Source organism: Cynara cardunculus, assembly GCF_001531365.2.
Source record: "Cynara cardunculus var. scolymus isolate 2C chromosome LG 17, CcrdV1, whole genome shotgun sequence".
Lineage (NCBI taxonomy): Eukaryota > Viridiplantae > Streptophyta > Magnoliopsida > Asterales > Asteraceae > Cynara > Cynara cardunculus.
In genome coordinates this window covers 12454424-12466318 of record NC_037544.1, presented here as the reverse complement: position 1 = coordinate 12466318, position 11895 = coordinate 12454424, and the positions used below count along the sequence as shown (strand labels likewise).

At 35.1% G+C, this 11895-nt stretch overlaps 1 non-coding gene across 1 annotated transcript; it reads left to right on the top strand.

Annotated features, from left to right (window-relative positions):
• Nucleotides 1-1744: 1744 nt before the first annotated feature.
• Nucleotides 1745-1851, top strand: LOC112501374. Its single transcript, XR_003067503.1, has one exon. It is a non-coding gene; the product is annotated as a small nucleolar RNA R71 (small nucleolar RNA).
• The last annotated feature ends 10044 nt before the right edge of the window (nt 1852-11895 follow it).

Here is an 11895-nt window from a genome sequence, read left to right as displayed (position 1 = left end):
ATGACTGGTTTAGGTTGATGTCGATGGTATTAAACCTGTGGGTGATGCTCTATAATGTGGATCTATGACTTACTTTGTGTCTGTCATAATCAACGGTAAATCGGTTCTCCCCCGTCATCTTCGGATGTTTTGTTGTCCCATTATGAGTTATTCAGGTCTTACTGTCTCTATTTCTGTTTAAAGTTACGTCAACTTTTTGCATGTACATTTTTATATATGTTCCTTTATGTTTACGTAAACTCTTTGTTTGGACTCACTAGGCGTAAGCCTAACCCTTTCTCTTTCTTGTTATATTTACTTTTTAGGTTCCTTTAGCAGTGGGGCTCTAAACGGTCGAGAGGAGCGTTGGTTCGTGAAAGACTCTTTTGTATTTATAGGCTTGTTACTTTCGAGTGTTGCGTTTTGATGTTACGACTTTTTGGAGATTGATAGAAATGCCTGTCTTTAATCTAGAAAAAAAATCTAGAATAGTAGGTTGTTATTTACCTTCTCTGTAGCGGAATTGTAAACGCTATACTATTACTTTTGTTGGATAAATTTTATATAAAGATCCTGGCTCTCGTTAAGTATTTTTGTTTTAAATTACCTTTTAAGGTGTTGAAAGTTTAGGGTGTTACATACCTGGAAAAGGTAAATCTCTTAGATCTAAATCTGTTGGACCGGTCTTATTCTGCTAGGTTGTGGGCAGTTTCTGCCCACTGTGAGCAGTGTCAGTTGGAGACTGGGTGATGTTGGAACTGGGCAAGGCTGCTGTTTCTGGAACAGAAACTGGAATYTGAGTTTCTTCAGCTGTAGGAAACAGAACTAGAAATTTCGATGTGTCAAAAGAATGTGAAATATTTTCTTGACAAATCGGCTCACTAGGTGTTTCCTTTTCGGCATTAGGGTCTCCCAAGTTCTTATCAGTTCTTAAAGTCACAGCCTTAACATGTTCCTTAGGTGTTCTGTGTCACTAGGCAAAGTTCCTTAAGATCTATTCTTGAGATCCGCAGCAAATTGGCCAAGTTGGGTCTCAAAACTCCTCAAGGTGGCATTGGTTTGGTTTATAAAACCTTTAAGTAAAGATTCGAGTGAACCATTACCCTCCGATGCATTTTGTTKCCTAGGTGCATGTGATTGTGAAGATTGTCCACTTTGGTACATGTGATGATTACCTTGCATGTGATGATTACCTTGCATGTGATGACCGCCTTGATTAAATCCCGGGGTATTCGAAGGTCCATTTTGGACTTGAGTTGCCCCGGGGGGTTGAAGTCCTTGATTTCCGGCCCATGAAAAATTCGGATGATTTCTCCAATTTGTATTGTACGTTGGAGAAAATGGGCTATTTCTTGTATGGTTTCCCACATAATTTACCGAAACGGGGTTTCCGGGGTAAAACTCATATGAATGACTTTCGCCACAGAAAACACAAGACTCAGTCATGGAAGAATTAGACATTATGGATTGGACTTGATTCTTTTCCCCATTCAAGTTTAAATTATTTTTAACCAAATTAGTTAGAACAACAATTTGGGCATTCAAAGAAGAAATGGCATCAAGCTCATGAATACCCGAGGCAGATTTAGAAATGACAGCACGAGGGTTAGACCATTCAGTATTATTATTAGAAATTCGTTCCAAAATGTCATACCCCTCGTTGTAGGTTTTAACTGTGAAAGCGCCACTGGCCGTTGCGTCAAGAATAATCTTAGCGGCACTAGAAAGTCCATTATAAAAGATTTCTAATTGAATACAATGAGGGATTCCGTGGTGATGACACTTCCTAAGAAGGTCCTTGAATCTCTCCCATGCATCCGATACCGCTTCATTTTCTTCTTGGCAAAACGCCATAATTTCATTTCTAATCTTTACATTCCTTATCGGAGGAAAGTATTTTTTTAGAAATTTTTCCGCCAAATCATTCCAAGTAAGRATCGAGTTTGGTGGTTGGGAATTTAGCCATGTTCTAGCTCTATCCTTCAATGTATAAAGGAAAAGCGTCAAGCGTAAGGCCTCTTGAGTAACTCTGGGAATTTTAAAATGATCCGTCATTTCTATAAAAGATTTCAAATGAGAGTGCGGATCTTYCGAAGATAATCCCCCAAACTGATCCATAGCGGAAATCATATGAAACATAACCGGCTTGGGTTCAAAAGATGTTGCCGTCATTTCGGGCCAACCAATTCCCGAGGCCAATTGACCGAATTCGGGAGTTGCGTAGTCCCGTATGCCTCTATTTTTGTCATCGGCAATATTAACCGTGGCTTCCCGAGGAGGTGGATTATCCCCCATGGTACGGTTGGGATTTTGTCGATTGTTTCTACCTCTTCTTCGTCTCCTAATTGTTCTTTCTAACTCAAGATCAAGTGGTAAAAGATCCCCGTGTTGTAGCTGTGGCATACAACACAGGAACAACGAATGAAACAACTGACCAAGGCTCTAATGAAAATCAATATCTCAGGATAAAAATCGCGCCAGTCCCCGGCAATGGCGCCAAAAACTTGGTGGTGCTAAATCGTAAGTGTGCACACAGTGGGCACAAAGTCCCCAAAGTGGCGGTGCAAGTGCATGCCGACACTATGATCGCTTCAAGTAATAGAGTGGTATAGTACCAAGATCGTTTCCATAGGGACCGGACTTACTGAGAATCAGAGACTTTCATGAACTTCTTGAACAATGCTTCGAGTTGAGAAAATATTTGAGTTTTGATTKGTGCAAAGCGTTAAAATACGAAATAAACCTTTAATATTAAAAGACGGGTATGGGTGTAAGCTTTGCTTAAGAATATTGCAGGAACAATTTGGTCAGAAACTCATGGGACCTCTATAAAAACTTCTATCTCTCGAAAGTGAATTCTTATATACTGTGCCCACAAAGTGCCCACAGAGCGTCCAGTTTTATCAATCTTAAACTTGCCGAATTAGCTACTAGATAAAAAGATATCTGGTTCCACTAGTCTGAAGATTTATACTCACAACGTATTGTAGCATAAACTCGACTAATATCTGAACATAAGCTAAAAACATGCAAAACTCGCATCTCTACGTGATTATCAAAGACTCTTTCAAATCTTTGTGCATCATCTAAGCCGTATTTCAGATCCGCCTATCTCTGGATCAAGGATCTAATATTAACACTTCAAAGTGATCGGCTTATCTACGTTGAGCTTAAGTCTCGACTTAAATGACCAAGCTTAAAAATCAATAATGGCAACACCCAAGTGTGCCTTTAAATCCTTAAGCTTGACTCACACCCACACCCAAAGGGGTGCTTAGCTCATAATGGAATCAGAGAACATAACGGAAACAGAAGAAGAAAAATGCATCAGAAATACTTGAACTGAATTTAATACTTAAACTATTGCCCACAGAGGGCATACAATACACAGTGACGAGAATTAAAGACTAACTATGAAAATTAAATTACAAGCAGAAATTAAACTTGCTCTACTACTGTAGAGCTTGAGAAAATGCTCCAAGGTTGCTTAGCTAAATTGTTGATGGAGTGGATGCCTTACAACTGAGAGAAAGTCTTCAAAATATAGGAAAAGGTGAGGACCGAACAAACTCATTGCCCAAAGGACGAAAATCTGCATTGTCCATAGGGTAAGGACCTCCCATCACCACATGTCTACTTTATCCCTAGCCATGTCACTTCTTCTTGAAAGGTTGCAAAAGGTAAAGTACTCCAATAAAATTATGAAAAGAAGGCTTTTCAATCAAAATATTAGTAGGAGTACTCCATTGTCTTTTTATCACTTAACCAGACCCATTCTTCCAAGCAACTCAATGTTTTGATTTGAACTTAGAATTAAAGCCCATTAATATCCAAGAGAATGAATATCTGAATTTTGTTCAAATCCAACTAGATGCAAATCCACCATAGGATGAATGCGAGCAGAAAGTGGGCATTTTACCAACAGTAATGGTTTTTTTAGAAAATAATTAAATTCTTGAACTTTCATCACCTCTTAACATATTTTGGACCAAAAATATAAGATAGGAGCAAAATGGGTACCAAAGATACAATAAAATAGGGGTATTGAACAACAAATAACTCTCACAAAATGAGAGTTATCAAATACCATATAAAGATCCACGAAGATAGGAAAGTAAGGATTTTTAACATGTCAAACTTAAATCAAGATTTCAGATGGTGAATGCGAAGCAATATTTGTGAGAGTGAGTTAACCAACTACCTATATATAACAATAAGCAAAAGAAATCATGGTGCAAGATCAGGTTGGAATTTCAGCATCAAAATGCGGTAGAACCTTGCTACAGCATAACTTGAGGTTGCTGGAATAATAGTTCCATACAACACCATTGGATTGAATGACCTTCTTCTAAAGTGTAGATTAGACTTGTTACTTGCACTAACTAAAATGAATACAAATCCATGCTAGTACATGTCTTTTCTTTCTTTCTATAAACTTTTGCAACCTATGAAGGTTGTTACAGCTCTTGTAGCCTATATAACACTATCGGTTAAACTATTTGGTATTGTCTTATAAGTCCAACTATTCGAAGTAAAATAAAATGTGTCAATTTGTCAAAGATTAGTAGATAAAATATTAAACCCAAGAGTGAATGGTGGAGTATATTACTATGGTAAAAGAAAATATCTATGAACATACGTCTCATTCTTCCAACATTCACACACACCCAAGCTAGGTGTTTAGCTAATCATTGTTGACAACGTAAGTAACATGAAAATAACTTGCTAAAAATGTAAATGTATAGAAAATATAATATTGTGAAATAATTAATAGTTATTGTAGCAATAAGCAGTAAACAAAAGATTAAGAAGATGAAATTAGAACTACATGACAAAACAAAAGAGTTGGGAGAGATTAAAGCTTAGAAACGCTTGATCTAACCCCTGTGATCAACACTACTAACTCCATTATTTTAATACTTCCGAGGAGGACCAGAGAATAAAGAAAAGTACTATCATTAATCCTCGATATGATATGTGGAATATACTTTTTTAAAAAGTTCTTTGCACGATCATTCCTAGATATGATGGAACCTACTTGTAAAGTGTGAAACCAATAATTTGCTTGATCCTTTTGAAAATATCTAAACAACTTCATCCACAAGAAATCATTAGAAACTCCAAGGATTATAAAAGAACCGAACCGATTATTTTCATGGAAGATTTTAAGTGCAAATTAAGCTCTTCAGATGGCAAACCACTGAACTACCTATTAATCTGCAACATTTGAAACATGACAAGATTGAACACAATGTGAGTTGCCTCAATGTGTGGTCTTAATATCTTATTATTGTTGATTCATTAACCCTAAAACACCACTTTTTATAACTTGTGTAGATCTTCTATTTGCCAATTTAACCACTTGTGTCTTTTAAGTCTCTTATTTTACACTTGTTTAGTCTATTATAAGTCCTTAGTAATTTGTTAAATTTCTTCTTAAATTTGGCTTTAAAAGCTTAATCCGGCAGAAGTGGTGTTGTAAAGGTAGATCCTATGAGATGCTACAGGAGCAGATGTTGGTCTTACATTTTGTGCCTCAATGTCCGAATCTACCTTGGAATTTTTGGAAGATAGGACTTGGCCCAAGGATTTGTTACTTCATTTTTGGCTATCTTTGTTTATTTTTTGGGTAACTTACATTTGCATTTGCAATTTATAACTTAAATACTTTATCTACTCAATTGTCTAGTTACTTGTTTTCTAGAAATATTTCTTGTGTTCTAAATTATTCTAGGCTGAAGCCTTTGTTTTCTTTGTCTAAATACTAGACTAATTCAAGTAGTTTGGTTACTTTTTAAACGTGTTTACTAATGGTTCGTTACATGGTTATATTTTTTGTTTCACTATTAACTTAGTCTTTTAATATCGTGGCAATACTTTGAACCATTAATCCAATTGTGGCTCGTCACTAATTTTAATTTGTTTGAAACCCATTTTACTCAAGTTTCATACACGTATTCAACGTTTACTTTGTTACTCGGCTTTAGTACGTTGGCTTACTTTCATTTTCATTTTTAGAACGAAGCAGTTAATAAGTGGAATTGCAGTAGACTCAAATCCATTTGTGGCCCATGGTGAATGTCTAAATAGTTAAGATCACTTTTTTCCAAGTGTGTTGAAAGTATTCAAGTTTTAAAACAAAACTTTCCGCACAAGTTATTAAGTCCTATTGCACTCTACAACATTGTTCCTTACTTTAATTTACTGCTTTCTGCTTTACTTTTCTCGCATTACTTTTCAGTCATTTATGTTTCCCGCATTACTTTTCAGTCATTCACATTCCAGTACTTTACCTTCTACAATTACTTTCAATCATTTACATTTTCGAGTAATTTACTTTCGTCCGTAAGGCATCATTGGGAACTCCAGGGATTATAAAAGAATCATTTATGTTAATGAAATATTTTTAGTGTAAATGAGGGTCTTTTGATGGAAAAACACTTAATTCAGTCATTAATTTGCAATATCTTAAACATGAGTGGTTTGAACTTAAAGTATGTTGCCTCAATATGTGGTCTTAGTATCCTTGAATTTAATTGACTAAAATCAAGAATAACATAGTCCAAGATTGCTCTATCCTAATAATCAACAATGCTTATGATCTTATCCATGAAGTTACACGTGATAGAAAGATCAATGTTAAAAAATGACAAAAAAAAAAATTCTTATCTTTGGCTATCCTCGGCAACGGCGTCAAAAATTTATTGGTCAGATTTATGAAACCTGAAGAAGCCATAGTAATTGGGAAACCATGCAAGTATACATGTTCTCCCATATCATTTTAAAACAAGTAATAATGGTAAGAATACCATATATCGATCCACGAAGACAGGAAAGTAAGGATTTCTAACAAGTCAAACTTAAATCAAGATTTCAGATGGTAAACTTTAAGCAATATTTGTGAGAGTGAGTTAACCAACAACCGATATATGAAAAATAAGTAAAAGAAATCATGGTGCAATATCAGGTTGAAATTTCAGCGTCAAAATGCGGTAGAATCTTGCTACAACATAACTTGAGGTTGCTACAGCAATAGTTCCCTACAACACTATTTGATTGAATGACCTTATTTTGGAGTGACGATTAAACTTCTTACTCGCAATACCCAAAATGAATACAAATCCATGCTTGGTACATATCTTGCCTTTCTTTCTATAAAGTATTGCAACCTATGAAGGTTGCTACAACTCTTGTAGACTCTATACCACTACCAGTTAAATTATTTGCATTGTCTTAGTTGTAAGTCCAACTCATCTAAGTAAAATGATTTGTGTCAATTTTGTCAAAAATTACTAGATGAAATATTAAACCCAAGAGTGTATAGTTGAGTATATAACTATGGTAAATAAAGTTATCCATGAACACGGCTTACTCTTCCAACATTCACTCACATCCAAGCTAGGTGTTTAGCCAATCATTACTGAGAAAGTAAATAACATGAAAGTAACTTGCTAAAAATGTAAATGTATAGAAAAAATCATTGCGAAATAAGTAATAGTTGTAGCAACAAGCAATAAACAAAAGATTCAAAACATAAAATTAAAACTACATGATTAAACAAAAGATTTGGAGAGATCAAAGCTTAAAAACGCTTGACCTAACCTTCGTGATCAACAACTAGCTCCATCCTACTTGAGACAAGGACCAAAGGATAAAAAAAATTACATAGGGAACACACATTGCTATCGCCAACTAAGGTAAAAATTTTGATCTCCAAGTTCTCTTCAAAAAGGGAATAATGTTTTCAACTAAATACTTGTAACTTAACTGATCATCAATCGAGCTAGTTCCAAATGTTGTAACACACATTGCTATCGCAAGCAAAGACATTGCTTTTCTTTATCTTTTTCAACACAAACACGACTAAATTTTATACCTTAGCTCTAGATTTAATAAAAGTAAACAATAAAAGGAATTAAAATGTGATTGGAAAGATAAAAATAAGATGAGATAAAATCCTAAAAATGTGCTAAAAGGGGGTATGTTGTTACACTTATGACATCCTACACTTAAACTATTGTTTGTCCCCAAGCAACGAAAATGACGAATAATAAAGGCACAATACAGATCAATGAACTCAAATAAGACCATAACCTATCGTACCTCCAAGTTCATCGAAAACCAAATATTTTGTCACCAATAAGCCAATAATCAAGCTTCCTTTTGTTAGTCAAACACCATTTTTTTCAGCATAGAATCATTTCGACTTTTATGGGGTTTCTTTTTCAAATTTTTGGGCTCAAACCTCTTCCTCAAACTCCCTTCAAGTATTGGTCTTGTATGCTATATCATATAATACAGTACTGCAACAACATGTTTTATATTTTCTTTTTTGAATTTTGTTAGCATCACCCATTCTTTTTTAGCTTATTTTATGCTCATTGATCCTTTCTCCTTAGTGGTGATATATTCTCTCCCCCACATTTGAACTTCGCAATGTCCACAGTGAAGATCACAATAAGAAAAACACTATGGAGCTAAAGTTAAAAGAATGGAGCAGCCATGCTAATAAGAAGTAGGCGTTGCTGAAGCACTGCTCCTAATTATTTGACCCAATGTTTCTCTTTCTTCATATACTTGTACACTTCCTTCCCTTTTTCATCAGGACATATAGATTACGTAGAAAAAAGTGGTTGGACAACCTTCTTCTCATCAAGGTATTTTATTGCATGAATCACGTTGAAGGTGAACTCTTCATCATGCACATCAAGGAACTCTTTGAATGATAACCCCTTGTTTTTTGCATTTTCAGCCTTGGAAGGTGGAGTACATAGGATGGAAGATCTGAAAGATGAATCACACCTTTACGATCTGGGTTTTGACTAAAGGATGAGTGAGTGGCAGTGGTCTTTGCCTCTGTTGGTGCTATAGCAATAGAATTAAAGCATAACAGACCTGTTGTAGCATCGCCCGTCATAAATGATTTCTTTTTTACGTCATATGCATGGGGATTACAATGGGAAGTCAAATCTATTAGTATTGAGGGATATAACCTCTATAATCTCTATATCCCTTTCTTTCTTACTGTCTGGGTTGGGAAACTAACAACATCAGGGTTGTTATGGTGGCATCAAGAAATGTTGAAATAGGATCTGTCTCGGGTTCTTTTTTAGGAAAAATCAGTAGGTCCTTAAAAGCTGTGTTTTCTACAGGACCATCTTCATCTAGATAACACACATGCTACAACATTAGCAGCAGGATATGTTGCTGCAACAACAGAATGCAGATATGAGCAAACATTCATGTTTTTAAGCATGTTAGCCACACATACGAGTTGTGCAACAAGTGCACTATATGCATCTATTTCATGTGTCTTAGTTGTTTTGTTGTTGTGTTAATGTATTTGGATCCAATGAAAATTATTATTTGAGATCTTTTGAAGTATGTCAAACCCATCATTATAGGTACAAATTGTAAAAGCTCCTCTTGTTCCAGATAGAAGATAGAAGGAAATACGTTTTCAAAAAGTTATCTACAAGATCATTCCAAGATATGATGGAACCTTCTTGAAGTGTTAAACCAAGAATTTGCTAGATCCATTTGAGAAAATGTAAACAACTTCATCCGTAAATGTAAACATATTCATCCCTAAGGCATCATTGGAAACTCCAGAGATTATAAAAAAGAATCATTTATTTCCATGAAAGATCTTTAGTACAAATGAAGGTCTTTGGATGGAAAACCACTTAATTTGCCATTAGTTTGCAATATCTGAAACATAACAGGCTTGAACTTAACATGCGTTGCCTCATTGTGTGATTTTAGTATCCCTAATTTAATTGACTAAAATCAAGAATAATTTAGTCCAAGATTACTTTATCCTGATAATCAACAATGCTTATGTAGAGATGGCAAAAACACCTAAAATTGATTATGAAAAACCAAAACTTTTGAGTCGGGTTCGGGGACATATTAACGGGGATGGGGCAAGGATCGGGGATATATTCGGAGATTTTAACAGGGACGGGGACGGGGATGGTGTGATCACCGGCCCGACCCGATCTGATATGTATATATATATTAATTTTAATTTATATACATATATAATATTATTAAAAGAAAATACTAACATTAAAATTTAAAATACTTTAATCCACTTTACCTCAACACCCCAAATAAGGCTCACGAAAAAGTCTAGTTTATTTGTCTAATCTTAAAATCGTGATGTTAGTTGTATAATGTTTGAATTTCTGTTTATTTTTATATTGTAATCTAAGATGTTGTTTGTAATTGGTTTGATTGTGTTTAAAACTTACATCTTTAAAAAATTGTGATTTACTTTTAATTATGAAAATTAACAAACTGTAATTTATTTCAGATCTGTTTGTGTTTCAAGTTCAGGTATAATCAACATCATACGTGGAAACCAATAGGAAAAGGGGGTATTTTTACCTTTAACGGGTTCCCCAACTGGGATCGGGAAAATTGAGGAGACATGATAGGGATCCCCGATAAGATCCCTGACGGAGATCAGGGCCGTTACGGGGATGGATTATCAGTTTCGGGGACTGGTATACCAATAACTGGCCCGAACTCGCCTTGTTGCCATTCATATGGTTATGATCTTCTCCATAAGGTTACAAGTGGTAGAAAAACCAATCTTTAAAAACGACAAAAAAAAAATCCTTATCTTTGGGCATCCTCAGCAAGGGTGCCAAAAACTTATTGGTCAGATTTATGCAACCTAAAGAAGCCATAATAATTGAGAAACCACGCAAGTATACATGTTCTCCAATGTCGTCTTAAAACAAGTAATAATGGTAAGAATACTGGATATCGATCCAATGAAGACAGGAAAGTAAGAATTTCTAACAAGTCAAACTTAAATCAAGATTTCAGGTGGTGAATTCGAAACAATATTTGTGAGTGAGTTAACCAACTACCACTATATAACAATAATCAAAAGAAATCATAGTGCAAGATCAGGTTGTGTTGATCGTCTCTCTTAGTGATTTGATGATGATCCTTTTATCTTTCGAAAGATACTTTCTCTTTATTCAGTTTCAAAGATCATCACAGAGTTTATTCAGTGATTGCAAAACAAGTATTGTATCTCTCAAGAGACGAGTATTTTTCAAGAAGACAAAACTCACACCACAAAAACCTTTAGTGATATCAAAGATAAATTTGAAGATCGAGACAAGCAGTTCATGATCTGATGCGGTTTCAGTGATTAGAAGCCTATCTACGAATGTGTAAAATCTACTCAAGATTTAGCATACACTGAAGAAACCTTAGTGTGTCTTATCCTTCTACACACAAAGGACAAACCCATAACTCTCAAAGTAAAGCACTCGTATGGAGTCAATCTATTGTCTCCAAACATGCTTACCTACTTTGTGAAAGAATATTGTTCATATACGGCAAAAGTTTGTACATCTAAAGACAAAAAACAAGCTCACTTCTAGAAGCTTGCCATGTGCTTTGTACTGTCTGACTTGAATTTAATACAACTAATGTGAAGAATTCCACAGTCACCTCTTCTTCAGGATTAGTGAAGACTTCCACTGACTCTAAGCTTTCAGTATCAGTGAAGAAAGATGAAGCCTCTATCTCTAACTCTGCTGACCTATTGAGAAATGGCTACCAAAGTAAACTTGATATTTTTTTCTATTGTATGGAGTTAAAGGTATCTGATATTTAGATAGTTGATGCTCAAGACATATGATTGGAGACAAAACCCTGCTCTCTGGATAAAAAGATGAAAAAGGCCCTTATGTTACCTTTGGAGGAAACGAAAAAGGATATACCAAAGGTTTTGGTATATTAACCAACAGTGCAACCACCTTCAGACTTGTTGCATATGTTGAAGGACTAAAGCACAATCTTCTAAGCATCAGTCAACTGTATGTTAAAGATTTCAAAGTAAAATTTCTCAAGAATACATGTTTTGTCTTTGAAAAAGATGACAATATC